Raw genomic sequence first — 22,453 nt, 5'->3', positions numbered from 1 at the left:
GAACATGCAGGATTCATCTTTACTTCATCTAAAGTTTGTGGTCAAAATTTTGGCTTATTTTATTCAAGTTATTTGGGATCATGATGTATTTTTGGAAAATTTTTCTCCCACAATTTGATTTTTCTATGCTATTCAAAATGTGCCATCTACTTATGAATGTAAAGCTTTATGGGTTGCTGCCTGTGGATGAAGAAAAATGAACCTTTAGCATTCAGCAAAGCCAGGCCAATGCTCTGTCACAAAAAAACCTCAGTAGCTTTACTCTTCTGGCACAACAGGGTTTTCCTAAATAGATAAAGCAGATCTATACAAGAGACAACATTTCTGAGGGCATGACTCAGACATGAAGTTCTCAGGGGAGTGCCGACTATCACAGAGCTCACCATCCTCTGCTTGACTGTCAAGGCCCATCCTTTTACATTTCATGTTCTGCAGAGAAAGAGATGTAGCGGGTCTTAGTGCCTCACTGCTTGGTGCATTACTGAAAGAGCTCAAATACTTCAGAGATGAGTGCATATAAGGATTTACATAAATGAGAACAGAAAAGAGTTACTTTAAGACTTCGAGGTTTACTATGTGCTCAGATGGTGCAGACAACCCACGATACTGCTCTGCAATGCTTATTGCCCCACTGAATTTGCAGGGGATGTTCTGTGGCTCATTGTTTGTGGCTTAAGTATCAGTCAAGGCATTGACAACTTTCACCAATTTCAGTCCAGTGTGACTTTTCTCATGGGAGAACATAATTTTCCACCTTAAAATTCTGCCTTTTTCTATATTTCTGATTTATTTTCATTCATTCTTTCTCCTAGTTAGCACTGTGAACCTCTTCTTTGGGGACCAGGAACTTCTAATGCATATAAGAAAACCGTTAATATAACAGAAAGCTATGGGTAGAAATCAAGAACCATGACTACAACTAATTAAATGTTCCTGTATAGTAGAAAAGCAGGAATTTTCATTCTGCTCTTAAAAATCTAAAGACTTCACTTACCTTATCAGAGACAGTAAATCATCACGTATTCTCACTTTCACTGCCCTTGCCCTAGCGATACACCCAGGGCTCCAGCTGACAACCTCTGCTGAATCTCACCAGGGCAGCAGAAGGGCTTACCCTTGCCTCTAGAAAAGCACAAGGATCAAATCTGTCTCAGATCCTCTGGTACTGTTGTTTATAGCACAGTGTTTTCAGACAAAATTGATGAAAGCTAAAGAGACAGGACAAGGAGATCATGGTGATACCCTCTAGCACAGAGATGGAGCAGATAGCTGGCAGTGATAATGCCTTAAACCCTAGCTGTTAGCTCCAGCAGGATTCATCTGCCAGAGCCTTCAGTTTCTATAGTTTTGCACCTTTTTCAGTATTTGCCTGCTCTTATTTCTGGTTAAGTGGCATCTGCGTTCCTAATAGCTGTAGGCTGCAGTGTGCGCAATATTGCAGTGGTTTAAACACAGTTCGATGTAAAACGCACAAACACACATTTTCACAGGTTTACAGACACCCGTATAAATACACAGTAGAGAGGCTCCAGCATTACTGTAGTTGAAGGCTATGAGACGTATGTATGTTGTGCACCTTCTAATCCTACAACCTTCATGTAAAGCAAGACATTAATTGTAAGACTACATGAAAAATTTCTTCCTGGCTACGTGAAGATTCACTTGCATAAACAGAATGTTTGTGTACTGAAAGGCACCATCACCTGCAAATATATGGTACTTCCTTCATAAACCTTATTGCTAGACTTTGCCGTTAGGGTATTTTAATCTTTTCACCTCTGATGAGCTTGATCAACAGGGTCAGTGTTTCCACTTACGTAGATCTTTAGTCTTGAATGTTTGTGTGGATTGCAATTAAAGTGTAAGGCAAGGAGGGCAGTGGGGCTTTCTGGTATAGCGCAGGGGCTTTTCAGATATTAAAGCCTTGTTATTGGCTATAACATAGACCAGGTTAGCAGCCTTAATGAAATAATGTTCTGCTGAAGACAGCAAAGTCCTTCTTCCCATGGATGCAAAATCCTTTCTCTGCATTGATGGGCTCTGGGTTCAAGCAAGAACTTATTATTTCTGAAATATGGAATGCATTTGCTCTTGGAACACATGTCCTTTTTATGCCCCCTGGTTCATGAGCTGGTTGCAAAGCTACAAATTTGCTATAAAATTCCTTTCAAGGTGCAGTGCTGCTAGAAATTTGTAGAATAATAGAGATCCTTTCATCCTTTGTATTTAAACATGCAATTTGCTTTAACAGGATCTGATCAACCATTAAAACCCACTCTGTGTTTTATGTGTTTAACAAAAAACATACTTGCACAAGTAAGATAGACTGCATGCAAGGCTACAATATACCTATTTATGTTTAACATATAACAAGGTCTTGCAGAACTCCTTTTGTCCTGAGGGGTTTAACAGCTCTGTCCCAACACCACTAGTGGAAGGTCAAGCCCTCTGGAAGGAAAGCTGCAGCACAACACACTGCTAGCGTAATGCGTTTGTTTGGTATGGCATCGGGTGAGCAGTGCCAAAGTGGGGGTTCAGCTCCTGCAAGAGAGCTGCTCCGTCACAGTACTTAAGTCAAAATATATCTGCGATCCACTCCAGTCATCATCTATCCAAGAATGCCAGCATTTTGCAACAGGAACTGTTTTGCCAGATAATGGCTAGTCAAGTGGTCAGTTCAAGGGGTCTCACTCTTAGCTGAAATGCTTAGGTACTACTGGAGTATGAAGCTTAACCGTGAGGGAAGTTTCAAAGTCCAGAAAGTTTTAAAGTCCAGGAGAGGATGCTAGCTTTTCAGACACATTTGCGTGGAGTCTGTAATGTTGAATGTCTCTAACGTTGCTAATGTGACAATGAGAAGAAAGAAGTTCTCAGTGTTCAAGGTTTATCTGAAAGACATGCAATAAAATTGAAGATTGACCAGGTCTTTCCTTTTTAAAATTGATTGATTAGCCATAGAATGACAGGTTTTGCCATTTTTTTTCAATGAAGAGGAAAATGCTATTTTTCATATAGTCCTGTTCGTTTACTTAGATATGCAAAGTTTTGTTTTCTTGAAGGCATCAAGCAGGCATCAAGCAACAAGGGAGAATATTTTGGCTTGTAGTTCAAAGGCCTTTTCACAGGTAGCACTTCGCTCAAAAGCTCATTCACTTAGCTCTTCTCAGGATCATTTTTTTCCAGTGTTTCTTCTGGCTTTGTGTTCAGCTTTTTTTTGTCCTTAATTCTCAATTGTTTTCTCTTGCCCTTTTTTTTTTTCTTCTTTTTTTCCAAAACCACAAAAACCCAATAACAACTAAATCTACTCAACTAACCAGTCTATATGTATGGATTGGGGGCCCCATGGTTTCAGCTGTCAGATCCTGTGAAGTTATTTACACAGTACCAGGAGGACATCATAAACATAAGCATTAGTGGAAAACCAAGAAATGAATTGCAAGAGATACTTCAAAGACATTTTCAGACTTTGGAACTAAGAACTGATAACTTATTTGATATCTTCTCCTCTGTATTTCTCTAGGAATTTTCACTTCCTTGCTGTCATTAACATTCTAGAATGAAAGCATTAAAATGGATTTTGATTTTGGAAATACAAAGATCAAAAAAACAATTTTTATTTTGAAGAATCTTCTATGCAATGCATTTGTCATAACAGAGCTGAAGGTGAAAAATAAAAAGACTTATCAAAACTAAGAGCTACATTTTGATAACATTTCCATCCTTTTAAGTAATGGATGTTGTTTACTGAAAGTTTCATGCATTCTTTCAAGGAAAAGCAGAGTTTAATTATTTTTTGTCTTTGAAATATTTTGTGACCATGAACACCCTAACCTTTCCTATCAGTGCAATGGATATAGCCAGGACTGCAACTCATTGAGTCACTGCAATTTTTAAGATAATAGTAAAAAACCCAAACTCTTGTTTTTTACAGGTATATATATTTAATGCTAAGGATTACATCTGTGTAACTAGTTTTAAGAGAATATTTTACCGTGGTTGTCATGAAAAATAGCACATACCATATTTCTCTTCTTGTTCTTTTTCAAAGCCCAAATCTTTTGGCTGACCAAATGATCCCAAGACCTCTAAAATATTCTGTGATCTTTCTAATTGGATACACTGATGTCTGCTGGAAAACAGATGTGATCAACTGCAGTCATCTGTGAAGCTGAAACAAAATGCAGCATGTTTTTTTCAGGAAAACTTTATCAGTAACTCTACCTCCTTCCAAGGCATAGATGTAATCCATAAATAAAAGACTTGCCATTTGATGAGAAGGAGGAAATTCTACCTTAGTCAATGACAGGGAAAGTGAAATGTGGTCACCCAGAGTTCCTGCAATTCAAAGCCAACTCATGCCCACTTTAATTATGATGATGTATGTTCCCATTCAACTTTAATAGGACTGCTTGTACGACTAAAGGATCTCAATTGCAAGGGTCACATTTGCTTCACTTTTTTCTTCTCTAGTTTAGAGTTAGGAAACCTGCAGAAAGGACAAGGATCCTTTGAGAGAGCCATCTGTTCATCTGACTCTGCCTCCCCCAGGAAAGATTAGCACAAACCCAGGGTGGTCAGTCTGGGTATACCCCTGGATAGCGACTGAGTGGAAGGGGGAATAGACTGGCCTCATACTGTCTTAAGAAGCTGTGGGACTCAAAGCCAAAGCCCAAGGTGTTTTTGGAGAGGACTGGATTAATGTGAGACTGGATGGCAGAAACTACCACATACCCACAGGAAACCAGTGATGCCAGATAGATGAGTCAAGGAGGTGACTGCAACAATTGTTACATTTTCATGCATTTTATTACTTGTAATTTTAGCTTTAATTTCACCACAGGTTTTTCAATCTCAGTGGAATATTAGAAAGCAAAAATTTCACATAGCAAGGGAAGGTGGAGTCAGGAACACAGATCTACAAAGGCCTGGGAAGTAGATTCATGGTTGAGAAACTTGTTTGTGAGGACTGCAGGATTGGTGAGGATAGAGATTGCAGATGCTAATTATTTTGATTAGTGCAGGATTTGATACTTTCAAGAAGTTTAAAGAGTTTTGGTTTAGTTCCAAGCTCTTTAGACTTTAGATGGGCTGAGATAGTCTGAGGCTTTGGCAATCGTGATGGAGTTGGGCCTCACCTCTGCTTTATATGTAAATGGTGACGTTATCCACATGTAAGCTATCTTCTGTGTTACAATGACTTCTCTTTGGAAAATATTGTTTCAATCAATCGGTCTTTATCTTTGGGCAGGGTGAGGTCTGTCTCAGAGAGCTCAGCCCTACAGCAGCGAGAGGGAGGCCATGCTGGTGGCTCCTGCAGGGACTCCTCCCGGGGACGCTAACATTGGGAACCACTGTGCTGCCTCTGTTCCCAGGCAGGATTTCAGCACAGTAAGAGGACTGGCCCAGCTCCCACCTCTGTTGTTTCAATCTGCTTGAAAACTCAGACATCGATAAAACCGTTAAGGTAGGTGACATCTTCAGGCATTATTTACCTGTGAAGGTTAAGGCATGTCTTGCTTTTATGTGAACATCAGAATCCTGATGCCAGCATGTGGCTTTGGGCACTGTGATTATAGCGAGGGACCTATAATACATGTGCTTTTATCTTGTTACTTTTTAGTACAAAGCTCTTGCAGATATCTAGCATACATAGATACAGTGTTTCGGTATGAATTTATAATTAATTTTATTCACAGTAGTAATGTGAATGATCAAACTGAAATGAAAGAATTTGACTTCAGACTGTCATTCTTAGCCATCTCAAAGCTCATTCAGAATAAATTAAAAATTAGAACAATAAATTAATGAAATAATATTGTATCTTTTCAGAGGACACAGGCTCCCAGTTTCTATGAAAACTGCTCTGCAGCCAGCTGCTTCTGCAGCTGACATTTGCTTATTGAGCCAAATCCATATCTCAGGGCAGACCAGAGGGAATGTGTCTATTCTGGTTCCTGAGAAACAAAGCAGACGAGGGCTATTTCTAGTGGCCTTTCAGGTCCAGTGTGGGTGGCTGAGAACCTTGAATCAAAGTCCTCCCTTTCAAAATTGAACCCAGTAATATGAATTTTGAACAGGGCTCACAGACTTAAACCCAGTAAAGGAGGAGACTGAGACAGCTTGTGATGAAACGAGCAACTTCTCTGCCTCTTGGAATGAGAGTATTATCTTCAAGAAATGTGAAAAGCAATAAATAAGAAACAAACTCAGAAGAATGAATTTAAATATTAGAGGGCACTAAAATCTAGGAAAAATGTCCTGGCTTGTTTTCTTCAAAACATTTTGATAGACTTCTGATAAACTAGGAAACACAAAAAAAGCTGTCAGCTTGGGCCAACAAACAAAAAAATGCTGGCAGATGTGTGGAACGCTCGCTGTTTTTTTTTTCTTTACAAAGTTATACAATAAAATCCAGCCAGTGTATGTGACTATGATATGGGGGAGGAGGGAAGGAGGGAAGGCGGGGAAGAAGGTTAAAGACTTTCAAACCTGGATGCTTAATTCTAGGTATTTAAATCTGTATTTCTTATTATTTTGAGAGGTGCTTATACATCTCAGAACTTCCCCCCAAGTCATTTAAGGTTGAATTTGTCTTCTTACAATGATGTGATCCAATGTTCTTTATTCAGTGACGGGAAGCATCTATAAATCATTTCTTTTTTGAATGGCTTTATTTCTGAATCTTTGCTTACACTAAACAAGATCTGAAATGGTTTCTCCTGAACATTAGAGGATGAAGAAGTAGAGGGTACATTGTGTTTCTGAAAGGAAGTCTAATGATAAACATCGATACATATTTTTAATGCTAAAAGTGATATTGTGTTCCAGTTTTAAAGCATTTAAAAAATATATACAGTCTGCAAAAGAAGAGAGGGAAACTGGTAGGTATTTAATTTTTTATCAAAGACTAGCCATTCATAAATTGCTGAACAATGGCAGCTGCATGCAGGGGTAGCGCCTGGACTTAGAGTGAACCATAGCATTTCATAAACTTGTAGAGCTAGGCATAAAGTGCTACCGTTGGGAGTCTGCATCACCAAGTATTTGCTCACTTAAACCCCAGGGTAGGGGAGAAATTTTCATGGAGCTTATAGTGATTTATAATGGGAAGCATAGGCTTTTTCATAGACATTGTTCTCAGTGACAGTGTAAAGAAAGAGAGCACTAAATCTCTTCTCATCATAACTAATGATTAAGTCAGCAGCTTTTTTGGCGAATACAGAATGCCCTTCTACAAAAACAAAGTATTCTATTGTGATGTATTACATTTAAAAAACCCATAAGTATCCCATAAGGCTATTGCAATATTTTTAACTAGATCTTCCCTCTTTGTCACCATATTGAAATAAATGGAATGTGTCAGACTGAGTAATGCTCTTTCAATAAGTTTTTAGGAGCTCACTTAGAAGTTTGGCAAAATATAAAGAAACGACGAAAACTTTCTCAGGATCCTCTATGGCCTGAATGAAAGATCGGTCCATTAAGGAGAAAAGCTTATGCTGATGCTGACACTAATAGATGGGACAGGGAAGGGTATTTCTGCTTAGTTTGGGCTACCTTGCTCCAAGTTTGCTGCCTCAAGTTGCCCTGTGAAATAAATCAGCCAGCTGAAGATGATTCATTGCATTACAAAGTTCCCATCAATATAACGGGGAAATCAGTTTTGTGTGAGTGTTCAAATGTGAACCACCCTCAACTATTAGGAGTCAAAGGGCCAGCAGTTGCTGAAAAATTAACTCCCCTGCATCCGCCGTTCAGACCTGGATTTGAACTATGGCATTAGGAATGCCTCTTCCTTCTGAGGGTATTTCTGTTACTCAGTCTGGATACAGAACTTGCTTTAGCATCATACGTTATTTGGAAGAAAATAGCATTATTTTGTTAGGCTGTTCCTTCTCCAGTGCATTCATTTCAGATGTGATCTCGGCCCTGTTGAAGGAAGCGATAACACTCCTACAGCCATTGCCAGGGCCAGGCTTTTACTCTCTGTTTTGACTCTTGAGGCAAATTTTTAGAAGGTAGGCCTTCAGAGTTCGATCTAGCTTGGATTTTAAGTCCCTCTTGTAGGGAATATAAATACATTCTCTTTTATAAATATGTTCCCTAAAATATTTTATACATCAAAACACTTACAAAAATACCTCCTCAGTGCTCCTCAGATGGGAAAAATTGCAGTAGAAATTATGGGCAAAGTGAAAGAATTGTGTTTAACCATGATGCTGTCCCTCAGTAATGGCCAGACTTTGGGACTCCATTGATCTCCATGTTGCAAGTGCTGTATTTTAATACCATCAGTCTTTCATTCTTTAGGTAAAAACCATCTATTTAAACCATCTATATAGAAAAACCTATTTTCAAGAGATTCTTCTTTTGTGACACTGATCCTACAGTATGTTCTTATATTAGATAGTTTAAACATTTCTGAAATGTTTGGAAACCTTGCCTAGCAAGTCCTTTTTTACATCTCTGTAATACAGGCTTTCCTGAGTATCACATCTGGAATCCTAGCCACAATTCACAAAAGTTACAGTTGGGTAAAGTGGGCCCTCCTCAGACTTAAGAATCCTTCAGTTTTCCTCCCCCCCCCTCCCCTTGCCTCACAAAGGTCCTAGTCAAGAGTGGGATAGAAGGAAATCCCATTAGAGCCTAATAATGCTGCTTCTTTCCAGAGGGAGTCACTAGAAAGTAATTTATTTCTTCAGCGCGCAACTGGAGGTACTCATTTGTCAAAGGCTTGTGCATGCTGCTGCTATGGCCTTCGTTATCCCAGGAACAAGGGACTGAGGTTGTGACCCAAAAAGCCTGTTCCTACTGCCAGGCGAGCCTTGTTTGTTCCTTACTTGCTCAAACATCACATACAAGCCTCCTGGACATATAAGGCTGTGCTCATAGCTGGAATTTGTACAGTATGAATAAGTATATATGAAAAGCCACAATTCTGCTGCCTTCCCATATTAGCACCAATAAGACACTACAGGCGAGAGTACTGCTATCAGCTGCATTCCTTCGTCTCCAGAGCCATGGGCAGCTCTAATTTTCAGACATGTTTTCCTCCCCCCCCCCCGCTATTCTCTATTGTTATGTCTTTCCCATCAAGAGAATTCGCCCTCAAGTTCAGATCACACACACTTAGGAGATGCGGTGGGGAATCGGCCCTTTGTGAGCGTGTGAAGGATGCTTTCCTTGACCTGTCAGAGAACATATTTTACTTGATGAGAAAGAATGCTGGGCCAAATTCCTCCCTACTGTAAGCAGGCTGCTAGAAGTGGACTTACATGAGGGCTGAGCATGGCCTACTTTGGTTGGATGAAGGTCTTCTAAGCAGATGACACCTACTGTTTACAATGTATTGGCTGCTTTTACTGCTTTCAAGTGATGGTGGGTGTTTATGCCAAGCAATGCAAATAGGAAGTCATTTGTTTGTGAGGGCCTAATCCTGAAGCCCTTATTTGGTGTTTACTGAAGTTAAATTCAGCCTTTACTCAGATAAACTCCAGTTGAATTCACAAGGAGTTTGCCACAGTGAGGACAAGAAGAGGACTGTGGGAGTGTGCTGCTTGTTTTTGGCCAAAGCACAAAGATACTGTACATTAAAAACACATACTGAAGAAAATAGAGGCACACACAATTACTGCCTATATGCATGCGGCACTGTACGTGTGCACACGAACACAATTGCACACTAATCTAATCAATACATTCATTTCTTATTAGAACATAATTACACATCCCAGGAGGCTGGAACAGAAAAGTCCCATTAACCCCTCATGCCCTTTTCAGCTTTTCTCTGCCTTTCCATCTAACAGACCTCTGTGTCACTCCACTCATTAGCAGTTACTGTCTATGACATTGTTACATAAATAAGGATGTCGACCTGTCAGAATGGGTCACCCAATTCAAGGGTGATGATAAATATCTGTCCCTCTGAATTAGGCCAAAGACACCAGAGTACAGGACAGCTACTGTTGATTATTGGATAGTTAATGTATAGAGGACAAAAGGTGCTGAGGCCTGGTCACTTTTTGGATCATTAATATGGATTTAGGCCTATTGTTAAAAAAAAAAGCACACGCACACAAAAAACTAGGTTAGCAAGAACATGCATAACTTTCCATTTGGGATAGAATGTATAGATGGCGGGTAGCTTCACGGTGTTGAAGGTGTGGCTTTTACATGAAGTTGATGGTGCTTTTAGATATGCAAACAAAATATTTTGGGGTCAGGCTGAAGACAGTTTGTTCTCCCCCATGCTTACAAATGCAGTGTAAGTAAAAGGCACTGTGGATGCCTTTACGCAGAAATGACTCCAGGAAGGGGAATATGCAGTAAAGCAGCATTCAGTTCAGAAGCAGCTAGAGAGCTGCTGCTGAGGCATATCACATGGCTTGCACTGAAAACCATCCATTATTGCCAAGACTCTTTTCTGAAACTCCGCTTTATTTTCAAAACACCTTTTTCTACTTAAATAAGGAAAGGACTGGAGAGTGTCTGTAACCCCAATTCATTAATTTAGTGATTACTATCTTCTTGCATTAGTGACAGATTATTCCTTGCAGGTAGCACTTAAGTGTGATGCAACACACTGCTTTGATTTTCATAGCAGATAATGTGAAAATATCAAGGCAGTTTTGTAGACAGAGGCTCTTGCCATTCCAAATAAGAACGAATTAGGACCCTTTTCCAAAAGACTCAGTGCTGTCACTCACTGGAAATGTTAAATGCTTGGCAGGAACATCCCTTAGGATTTGTTTATCTAAAAGTCTAATTGCAGCACCCACAACTTTCCCTGAATTCAATGTCCCACAGGATCAGACTGTCATATCAGTGTCTATAATTTATTCCAGCAGTTTGCTCTGCATGGAAGATCCAGTCTGGTAGGGAACTAAGCGTCCTGTAAAGAAGTCAGTGTTAAGTACAGCATATCTTTGCAGAGTCAGGCCCCTCAGTTAGTTTTACTCCACTCATCCCTACCTCTGTGCATTGTCACACCCTTTACATCCTGCCACTGAGCTATGAGAGATGTGGCTATGGCATTCTTCTAGAGCAAGGCTCTGCCAGATGATGACACCAACACATGTGCCAATTCCGTAGTGCAAGGTAGCTGTAATTCGCTCCGTGTTTCCCTCTTCCTAATTTCCTCCACCCTCAGGGAAGCAACTGTTGCAAGGAGTGTCCCTGTTTTCCTGGCACGCTGGCATGTGGAAAAGTTCTGCTAGCTATTGTAGTCAGAAATCTCAGTCTCACTGGTGGTGCCAGACAGCAATCTTTTGAGTACAGGAGGATCAACAAGTCAACTCTAGTTTGCTGAGACACCTCACCCGTCCTGAAGTGCTGATTTGAGTAGGGACTGTGAGTGCTGGCTTAGCGGAATACATTCACATCTTTATCCAGGTTCAGCTATGCAGATCTGGAAAAAGAAAATGCAGGCTGATCAGAAATAGGGATACCTACAGCTCCTGAATTTCCCTTGCTGGGGTAAGACTCAAGGGACTTACAGGACAAACTCTGGAGCTGGTCTACGGTGGCAGATTTATATCCTCAGTGGATGAGACCCAGAAAGGAATGTCTAATGTATCCTGTACACGAATTGTATATCAGCAAAAGATATCGAAAAGATTTAGAAACACACTGTTCCCAAATCTCTTTTTTCCCATTCAAACTGAAGTCACACATACCATTTTATTTAACTGCACTAGATTCTACTATTTTGTGATTATTATTGGTAAGATTCATACTCCTCCATGAAATCAATTTTTAGAATTAATTTTCCAGAACATATTTTCTGTGCATGAATCTGCACGTGTGTTTCTGCTAGAATATACATTTTCTCTGCAGACTGAAGCCTTTGGGGTCTGAAAGTTGTACAAAAAAAAAGAAGTCAACCTTTTGTATCATTATAACAACTAAAATTTGAAGATGTTTTGATCTGGGATTTCCTCAATGTATTTTCTAATATGCGTTGAAGATGATATTATACAAACGACAAGGTTATTGCATGGCTTGGAAGCGCACAGTGTAGTAAGGTTGCTTGCTAATGCCTGTTTCTTAAAGGCATAGACCTGTCAGTGTTCTGACTGGTATCATCAGACATCCTCAGATATCAACACCTATTCCATTATAATGACAGATTTGATAGTCTGTGGGAAATACATAAAAACCATAATTCAGAAAAATACACTAAATTACTTTTTTTTTTGTATTTGGTTATTTCCTAAATATTTCACAGGACCAGTATGGCTGTATTAGCTTGATGCCTATCAGAAGCCAGGGGGAACCATGTCAAAATGTAAGTTAAAAAATGAAAATATATTTCTTTCCTTTTTAAAGTTGATTGTAAAAAACCTTGTGCATACACACATGCTACATTTATAAAAATAATTCCTAACACCCTCTAAAAAGTCTAATCATAATATCTCAAATATGTGGCCAATATATATGGGATTATTTTGCAGCAGTGGGTTAAGCATATTGCTGGCAAAGAACTCCAGGACACGATGATATAAATTCACAGAAATAGTGCTTGCTAATGCAGTAAATGACGACAGCTGCTCTAACTGCTGAACTAAAAGGGAGCTCTATCCAAGAATAATGAATATTTCCCATTGCATTTCAGAAGTGCATGCTTTGCACATGTGAGTTTGGGTCATAACTCAGTCAGCCCTATGTATCCCTCCGTTTACTGCATGCTAACATTTAGGTGAATTAATTAAAGGTCCGAAGTTAATTGTGCACGTACTCAGCGTGAGAATTCCAGCAAGGCAGCCCCTGGTAGCCAAGTCCGAGGCGCAGTCATGGGCCAGGTACTGCCTGGTCAGCGCAGAGCCCCTTGCAATGCCTGGCTCACCCCAGCCTGCTGAAGGCAATGGCACTCCTGCCGTAAACTGCCAGGGCGAGAAAGCCATTCGGCTTCCTATTGCAGCCCGGTAACAATCTGCCCGTTTGTGCCGGTGGTTTTTGTGCTGTGACTACCTTTCCAACAGGAACTGGACTGAGATCACTGGCTTATTCCAGTCTAGCCACTGAAAGGCTGCCTGTTTATTAAAACCATACTCTCTGTGAAATGCATCTTTGTCTATGAAATGGCATGGCCATTACATAATAAGTTTGTGATTTATGGTCGTCAGATAGCGTGTTTGCAGTAGGCAAAGCAGTAGGCCTTGAGGGATCAGGATTTGTTAGCCAAGGCTGTCCATCTCCAGGTGCTTTCATGCTTGCTTGCTTCATTGAAACATAGTAATCGATGGGACGTAGCTTCTTGAAGAGTGAACAGCACTATTTCTACCATTGGATGAGGCAAACGCAAACCAGCAGCTATAGTGTAAAACATATCAGAAGCATCTGAAGCACCTGGACACCTGTCAGGGTGACATGGAAAGTTACCTGGGTTATCTCTAGAGCTCGGGTATTGGTAGCAGTCTAGCTGTGGTAGGATGGAGCACCGTGAACATTAATTTACCCAACTGAGAAGTGCTTGAGGCTGTGGTTCCACAAACATTTTTCTCTGTGGCAATTTTGGCTCCAGCAGGTCATGCTGCCACCACCCAGGGCTGTTTGCGGCAGTCCCTACACTGCCCTCTTTGTTCTGCTCGGAGGGGTGGCAGGAGCATGGGAGCAGGCAGCAGCAAGCCAGAATGGGCATCGCCTGCTGATGCTGACTCTGTGTCCTGGAGAAACGTGTGTGTAACCACAACCCGAGGGGCAGGATGAATAAGCTTATGTGGAAGCCTATTACCAAATCATTCTGGAAAATGGGCTCTAGGCTCTTTTGAAAATGTTGCCTATTGCTAGTAGGGACTAGATATGTTAAAGTAAAGGCAAAAGGCCGTTTAGTCTATTCCTTTAAGTGCATGGCGTCATGTATAAAAGAAATCACCAGCACAGCTGCCGTTAGTGAAAGATGTGAACTTTCTCAGCAAGTAATTGATGGCCATAAAGATTACACTGCCCTCTCTAAAGTGGTTCCTGGTGTTAAACTAATCAGTGCCGAGTACAGTAGCTGTTGATCTGTGCCAAGAACCTCTCTTTTCTGTTACCTGGGTTAAGTCTATTCCCTGGATGCAAAAGTAACATTTCATAAGTATTGAAGCCAAAGCAAAATATGAAAAAGTGGGTATCTGTTACAGGGAGTTAGGAAAGATGTCTGTTATGTTAGTTTATCTGAAAATTCTGTCAGTGAAATGTTCCTTGCTCGTTTGATTGTGTGTTATCAAAGGGTGTGTGCAATGTCTGAGAGCAGCAAACAAAGCTAGATTCCTGTGAGTAAATTATCCACCATGAATTACTCAACAGCTCCATACCAGTCAAGTTACAAATATTAGTATACATTGGCATGCATGTTACCAGTGTGGTATCAGCTGATGTTGTTAAGGTGTGATGCAATAAATTGCCTAAATGATTCTGTGTACCATTATACGGTAAGCGTGCAAGACCCCTTCTGCCTCCTACAGGTGCCCACACAGCTCCATGCATTACGCCTTGAAAACATTCATTTGCAAGTATGGCCCTAAGTGGTACAAAGCAAAAACTTCCACTCTTGCACTAAATCCTGGAAATTAGGTATGGAAGAAGGCAAAGACCTCCTGCCTCCTACAATCGGTTTGGCAAAGGCAGGTGACAAGAGGCTGATACTTACTAGCCTTTTTACAACACTAAATTTGCCGTTCATCACGGTCCCTATGACAAGAACGTTATTTGTCCGCTTGGCTGACCTAACTCCAGGACCGTGCCAGCAAGTCCAGGTACGGCTGTGCACTGTGGTGGTTATCCTGGCTGGCCTTGAACAGGCCAGCAACATCAGTCAGGAGTTACTTGCCAAGCTGTCCTTTACCAAAAAAAGCAAGCCAAACTGTTGACAGAGAGATGCCGAAGCCTTTGTAATGCCTACAGCCAAGCGTGCCCCATGCTGTGATCTCATCAGATGTCATGTGCTAACTCGGTACTTCATGGAGGGCTTTTATAGTGTGTATGGGAGGCACTGTTGGTGAATAAGTGGCATGCTTTCTTCTGAATCTGGCTTAAACTTGATATTAGTGGACACTGTAGGTGCCTACTCCAGTAACGGTCTTGCTAGCAACCTCTTCTGTTGCTGTGGCCATTTTTCCATCATTTTTGCAAAAGTGCATGTGATAATGTAATTAATGACTACGCTTCTTATGGTAACGGAAGCAGACAAGTGCTGCAGGGTGGATGTCACATCTAACCGTACAGGGCAGGTGTGCAGTCAGGAAACAGAGGGACATGGTGTTCCCCAGCATGAGGCAGTCCCCATTTTTGGCTGGGAGTATGGGAAGTGTGACATAAAAGGGGCAAAGACCATGAGAGAAGAAAGTAGGAGCAACAGGCATGTCCTGAAGCTGCGGCGAAGATGGGGGAAGACAAAATGACTGATTCTCCCTGTAGAAAATGTGTGTGACAACCAAAGCGGATCAGTGATTAGAGAATAAGCAAAAACAGATCTGAGAAGTTACCCTTTTCCAGGCTATAGAGCCAAGTTCAGATTCTTTCAGGAACTGATTCCATTTACATGGATGAGAGGAGAAAATACCTGCTCACACTGCAGTATGTGATTTCCATTGCTGAATTACAGGTTTATGCACTCAAACATATGGCCCATGTCCCCCTGACCCCACCAGGAACACAATTGCACAGCTTCTGTCATAGCTGGCTTGCCATGCGGCGTTGGCGGGATTTCCAGATTTGGGATAGAAAGTTTCTGCTCCATGACCCCACCTTTTTGCAGCCCCTCTGGTACGTACAGAAGGGCATCCTTTCCCAGCACTCATGGCACACCAGTGAAATTCTCGCTAACGTAACAAAGAGCAGATCAGCCCTTTAGACTTCGGTTGTCTGCTTTAGTTTTCATGGATACAGCATACACCTTTTGCCAGCAGGTAGGATGCACAGACTTGTGGAGTGTGCGCATTCATTGCTTGCATGGGCTTGTATCCTATTGTATGAACTTGGCTAAACAGCAGCATTTTAGATTTAGCTTAACTGTCAGTAACACCTTTAACTCAACTCTTCCATAATAGAGTGGTGTACAGCTCCATCCATTAGCATCCTTCTGAATTACTGTAGAAATTTTTGACACAAAAGACATTTTTAAAATAAGCGAAGAATCATACCCAGTTATTCAAAAAATAGCATCATTAATTCAAACTTTATTAATATTTTGCTCTACTTTAATTTTGGTGTACTTCCTGTGTAGACCCAGATATGTACACATGCACGGCGCACACACACATGCACAGATTTATATATGTGTGTGTGTGTAAATATATATACACATGTGTGTGTGTTTCATATCTATATATATGTATGTTTGCCTGGAATGTATGTGAATTGTCAGCGTGTTTGTAGAATGTTCTCTAAGAAGTTTTGGAGTTCACCAGTGATATGTCATTATTGATGATTTGTTCGTATGACAGAAGTGCCTACAGAACCTAGCCAAAACAGGGATCAGATTGTGTTAAACAGTCTTCAAATGGTTCCTGCTTTGATGCAAACGTTTTAGAGAGGAGGTGAAGAGAAAGAAAGCTGTAAGAACTACAAAGCAGACTAGTGGTTTAGCTGGAAATAAATTTTGGTGTCCTGACTAATACCTTTTGATTCTCGCTGGCTTCACATATTGCAGTGTGGTGAATCATGTATCAGCAGCAGAATTTGTCTGAATGAATATTATCACAGATCGCTCTGATGCTCAGTCCTGCAGGGCTCCAAGCACTTGATGGCAGCCTTCAGAAACTCCTCCTGCTCTACTGTTCAGAGTCCTGACACTGAATTTACTCCCCTCGTGTTGTGATCAGATCTGGCTAGGATCGTGCTTTGCCCTCAGCACTCAGTCCAAGGTCACTCTGAAGTTCCAAAGATGTGAGTTGCATTTTATTCCCATTATTCCTCATTTTCACATGCTTGTTCACATCCAGGTTCCGGAAGAAGCTTCAAGAGGAAGTGCCAGAATCTTATTAAGGAAAGATTGTTGTGCTTTTACTCCCTGAGGAGGCCTGGTGAGATTATAAAGACAGCAGCATGCTCCTGCAGAAGGCTGAGAGGTGAAGGAAGCAGACAAGATGCAAAAGTTAATAGGAAGAAGGAAAAGTGTAAAAGAGGTACAGTGCATGGGAATGTAAAGAGAAAGGAAATGACTGATGAGGGAGAATGTGAGTCTTCTCTGGTTCACCATGTTACGATATCACTGTCTGCATTTGTCACATCATTTAACAGTGACCTGCAAATGATTATTTCTATTGCATTTATGCTTTTCATCGCTTCTTGATGATTTACAATGAAAGCTTGAAAGAGTTCACAGCTTGATTTTTTTAATATACTCGTTGTTGTTCTGTATCTCAAGCTTTTTGTATACACAAAATTCTTGCCAGCACAACTAAATTAGTTTAGATTGATTTTGATACATTAATGTACAATCCTTCTCCTACAGACACCCAAATCCTCACCAGCACCTGGGGGGGACACTTGGGTTGGTGCAGTCATTTTCGATAGCTCTAGTTTCTGTCCATAAGAGATGCTCAAACTGGCAAAGCTTTTGCTGGCAGACAGGCTTTCAAAATGTCAGGAAGATAGAGATGAGGGAAGGGAGAGAGAGTGGAATTTTACAGGCAATACTTGCATGTGCTAAATAAAAAATGAGGGGAGGATTTATTTCCCGGCCTCAATTCCTTTTGCAGTTCACCTTTAAAGGAAAATATTTTTTTAATGCACATGTGTTAAATGTGCTCATGTTCCGTTATGATTGTTGTTTAATGAATAGGATATTCATTACATGTAAGCATATTGAGCTCACAGAAACAGCTGGAAAAATATTATAAGCATTCAGTACACACAAGTGAAGAAACAAGCATGTATGTGTATGTGTTTATGTTTATGCGCACGTGTATGAAACACCACACAGCACATTATCTGGGAGAGGGCCCTCACAAGGACATGGATGATATACATGCATGATGTATTTAAAATAACAGAGTAAGAGGTGAAAACAAATCCAAAGATCAAACAGAACAGAGTATAGAAGAGAAAATAGGGAACACACCGAGAGGAAGTTGTGCTAAAAACTGGCTGTATTCCATATTAGTTAATTCAGATTCCCAGATTAAGACAAACTAATTTTGTAATTTCTTTTTTTGCTCTTTCATTGAAAACAGATACACCCCAATTCAAGGAGATGTCTAAATGCTAACTTTAAGCATGTAAGTAATCCCAGTGAAGTTGTTTTACTGCGTATTCAGAAAAGCCACGATTTCACTGTAGTTAAAAAGATCAACAGGTTCTAGGTTAGTGGAGAGGGGAAAATAACTATTACATTTATATATATTTAATTATATATGTGAAGAAGAGAAAGCTTGTAGTATGAGGGAGAAGCTTAAAATTGAAGAAGAATAATAAGGGAAACATAAGGAGAGCAGGCAGATCTGTATCCACCAAGCTCATTTTTTTAATATATTAAGAAGAAAACCTGAACAATACTAACTTTTTTTACTATCTTAAGATAGTAGAACAATAAGGTAAAAGGGATAGAACTGGCTTTATTTCAGAAAAAATCCATATCATGTAATGAGTATAGGGATCATTAAATGTTTTCCTTTCCAACAGTAACTTTAATAAGTTCCAACAGGAGCTTATTAAACACAAACTACTGAAATCAGAGTTAAGATCAAAATATCCATATATCCGTACCCAGGAATTTTAAAGGAGCTCAGTGGTTTTCTGGAGTGCCAGTGCACGCAATAGATAGCAGGTGCGTATAAGCTTCCAGAAACACTAAGCAGCAAATACCATCTATGAAAAAGAAGCTGTCAAACAGGGATGTAAAAGGTGTATTGCTTCTGCATTTCTCTAGAATAACATAGTGAAGATTAAGGTGGGTTCTATATTGCTGTAAATTTTGGAATCAGAGTATAGATGTTGTGAAATATACGCTCTAGTATGAGTAAGAGTCCATTTAGGAAACCCTGTAGAGTACATTATATTGGGAGTAGAACTACGGGTAAATGTACACGCACTTATGTCTAACTTTCTGTTCTCAAAACCTGACTATGTGAAATGGCTTCATACTCAATATGCTGAACTTCATACGTCCTAACATGTATTTTTAAACATGTCTTTCCTTATGCCTTGCGTTGCAAAGCCAAGATGCTAACTGGGGGCTTTTGCTGCACCTCCAGCAGCACACCTCAGAGTGACAGGCTGCAACTTGACCTGAAGTCTCCTTTGTAAATTTTGTCTTGGATGAGCCAAATGCAGTCTCCTGTATGAATCTATAGACTTAAACATATCGTCTTTGATCTAAACCAATACAAGCTCAGTTATGAGAAACAATGTGGCAATCTGTATCATGGTCAAAAGATGCTGGATGCTCATTTCTTTTGTTCCCTGTTTTGATGCAACACTAGTGCATCTATTATTTTATTACACAATCATGTACCACAAAAACTAGTTGTCTGTGAAGCACTTCGTGATGTTCCCTGGAGAACTGATTAGGAAACAGTATTTTTTACATATATACACCATACTACTTTATTACCTCAATACCTTCTAATTTTTGAGTAACCTCTTATTCTGGCAACAGCACGGTGAAAGGAGGTTTTGTTACAGTACTCTTAGATCCTGGTAGCAGGATTCTTACTGGAGATAATTAGCAAAACCTCCTTGAGCCCCAGAGATCACCATTTGTAATGAATAATCAAAAGGCTGTTGCATCCAGGGGACGCCATGCTTGAGCTTATGTGGAATATCAAAGCTGAGACTGATATTGGACTGGTCTTTATGTACCAGTGCGGGCACCTACCAAGAGAAAAGCATTTATTTGCTCTTTTGTTTTTCCTCAGCTGCACCATCACTTATTCATGCTAACAATCATGATATGTAGAACATCACTGATATTCCTTCACTTGCAAGCTTCAGTGAAGCTGAAGGTATTAACACTTGGTCAGACCTTCAGGAGCTAAAATATTTTTCTCCTTTGTGTTAAAAAGGAGACGAGTGAGCCAAAAGCTAACGGTATCTTTATTTGTTGGTCCTTCCCAAAATCTGATAATCTAAACAGGGAATAATTAATGTTTCTCAACTCCTTGCTCACTTCCTTGAATGAAACAGTATTGATTTATAAGCTGCTGAAATATAAAAGTATTATATGGAGACATCAGAAAAATGGGGATCAGACTGTGTAGGTAGAGAGCTATATAACATGGATATTATTGGTTTAATTGCATGAATTAAGGTTTCTAAGTAGGCTTCTGTTATCTTCTGGAGAAAGGAGAAAGAAAAACAAAGGTACTGTTACAAGGACATCAATTTAAAGGAGCAACAGCAAAGAAAATAAATATTGTAATTTTTAGTGGCATCTTCACTGATTATATGAATTTGGGTTCAACAGAGAATGTTTATAAAATTAGAGCTTTTCCTTTTTATCTGCACTGCCAGATTGTCTCTAGGTTGCCAGATAAATTAAATGGCTGCCAAAAAAGCTTTCTGTGGATGTAGGCAGCTCACAGCAAGTCGATCCTTAACTTTTTTCAGAACCTACTGTCTGTCAAAAACTCATAGGAGTTACAAAAACCCACAACAAACCCAAAGATTCAGTGTAAGAATTACAGTTGGCTGTTTGGGCCTCTAATTGCCTAGTGTCCTTGGCAAGAACAAACACAGAGCCATATCATTTGATATCTTGAACCATAACCTGCAATAATCCATACTCTTTAATCCTTCATATAGCTGTCGCTATGTCATCACAATTTATTTTAAAATGGTATTCTTTAGTACTAATCTCATTCCTAATCATTCATATTAATGTTAGCATTAGGGTGAATTAGGGCATTATTTGCCTAATATGTGCCATATGTGACACTTAAGTACTTGTAAGTAATTGCATATCAGGAAGACAGCATTAAATGTGAATGGCACATACAGTATGAAAAATGGAAGAGACCAATATTAAACTTTTAATAGAAATAACTTCAGCAAAACTTTCCCACAGGCAACAGAACTCTGATATTTTTAGCTGGTTGAGGCCAATGTATGTTAAGAATAGCATTCACTGCAGTGGGAAAATACACAATTTCTATTATGGGGCAGTCAGAATAACAACATACTGATGATACACTGGTATAAAATATGTAATTATCTAGCATGCAAAAGAATAAATCACATAAACTGTTTACAGTAGGAATTGTGAAAGGACAATGACACATTGTTGTCTTCTTTGTGTAGCAAGGATAAAGTTTGGCTTCTAAAATTGCAAAATCTAATTCATGGTGTTTATGTGATGCTTCCTGCAAGAAGACTCTGATAAGATTTTTTATTTCCAATAAATTAGGTTAGATATTAGCTTGGTTAAAATGGCAGATAGAACTGGATAAAATTAGAAAGAAGTTAGCTTGCATAACATCTTGTGTTTCTTCACCTTGTACCATTAGACTAAAATTATACAGAATAGTCCTCCTTTCCCATGCAACTGCAGCTAACTGCAATTTTGCTTCTAGAACCATTACTGTATTGTAATTCATAGGGTGCAAAATTTGTCATCATACCAGAAGTGAAGTCACACTTTTTGAATGCTCTGCATGGAATTCTTATTCTTATTACAGAACTACTAGTCCATCATATTAATAATTATTAATAATGCAGAGGACAAAGGCATTGTGTGCCCTCATCTATCATCATATATAAAAATAGTTTTAATTGATAAGCCCCGTCTGTTCTGTGTGCTATTATTGTATCACTGTAAGTTGTAAAAATAGGGTGAAATCAATATTTTTTATCTGTCCTCCTTGGTAGCAAAGAAAGACCTAAGCTTCAGGATTAGTGGGCAGATATGAGGAGGATTTCTTTCTTTGTGATACAAATCTGTATTAATTGATTTTTCTTGATGTGGATTAATTGCAGCTCTTTATTAGGAATAATATCACAAATAAACTATAGACAAGTATAGATTGCTAAGCCTAGATTTCAACTGAATGAGGCTAATCAATATCTAAGTCTGCAATTTAAAGCAATTCATTAAGGCCTCAGGAAAAGCTAAATAATATATGTGAGAAATGTCTCATCTGGAGCCTTCAAGGAGTTTCTCCCTAAACAGAATAAATACATTTGTAATATATAATTATTGCAGATTAAGCTTGCTCAAATGCTTTTCATTTGCCAGCTATTACGCTAAGGGTGCGGAGGAACATCTCTGCAGCTCAGGCTGTGGTAGCAACATCCTGATGGGCCAGAGCCCCTCTCCGTGTTTATCATCAGGCTTTCAGTTCAGGAGAGAACAGCTGCCATGCATTGCAATACCTCAAATTTCTGTTTACCTTTTTGGTAACGAAAGTGTTCATATTCTCATTTCGAGGAAGTGTAACGCATTGTATACTCACTATGGTTTCTGCTGGCCTACACTAGACAAGAGAAGTATACTTCAATTTTGGCCAAGGCATTTAAGCACAAATGAGAGCCA

The 22,453-nt window shown here is 39.7% G+C and overlaps 2 long non-coding RNA genes across 5 annotated transcripts in view; one reads left to right on the top strand and one right to left on the bottom strand.

The window, feature by feature from the left end:
* The window catches only part of LOC140652614 (uncharacterized), a 182,356-nt gene that overhangs the window by 156,698 nt on the left and 3,205 nt on the right, over positions 1-22,453 (top strand). For 2 of the 4 annotated variants that reach the window (XR_012042882.1, XR_012042884.1), the window contains exons 3-6: positions 5,249-5,464; positions 12,227-12,286; positions 16,926-17,108; positions 18,159-18,203. This is a non-coding gene — a long non-coding RNA (uncharacterized lncRNA). Of the gene's footprint in view, positions 1-5,248; positions 5,465-12,226; positions 12,287-16,539; positions 16,848-16,925; positions 17,109-18,158; positions 18,204-22,453 lie in introns of those variants that run through there. The other 2 variants (XR_012042885.1, XR_012042883.1) reach the window with 2 other exon arrangements.
* The window catches only part of LOC140652613 (uncharacterized), a 57,343-nt gene continuing 45,655 nt past the window's right edge, over positions 10,766-22,453 (bottom strand). Inside the window, exon 6 of the long non-coding RNA XR_012042879.1 lies at positions 10,766-11,407. This is a non-coding gene — a long non-coding RNA (uncharacterized lncRNA). The remainder of the gene's footprint in view (positions 11,408-22,453) is intronic.

This window comes from Ciconia boyciana, chromosome 6 (genome assembly GCF_034638445.1).
Source record: "Ciconia boyciana chromosome 6, ASM3463844v1, whole genome shotgun sequence".
NCBI classification, from domain to species: Eukaryota; Metazoa; Chordata; class Aves; order Ciconiiformes; family Ciconiidae; genus Ciconia; species Ciconia boyciana.
The sequence above is the reverse complement of the archived record's forward strand: the minus strand, read 5'-3'. Positions and strand labels throughout refer to the sequence as shown.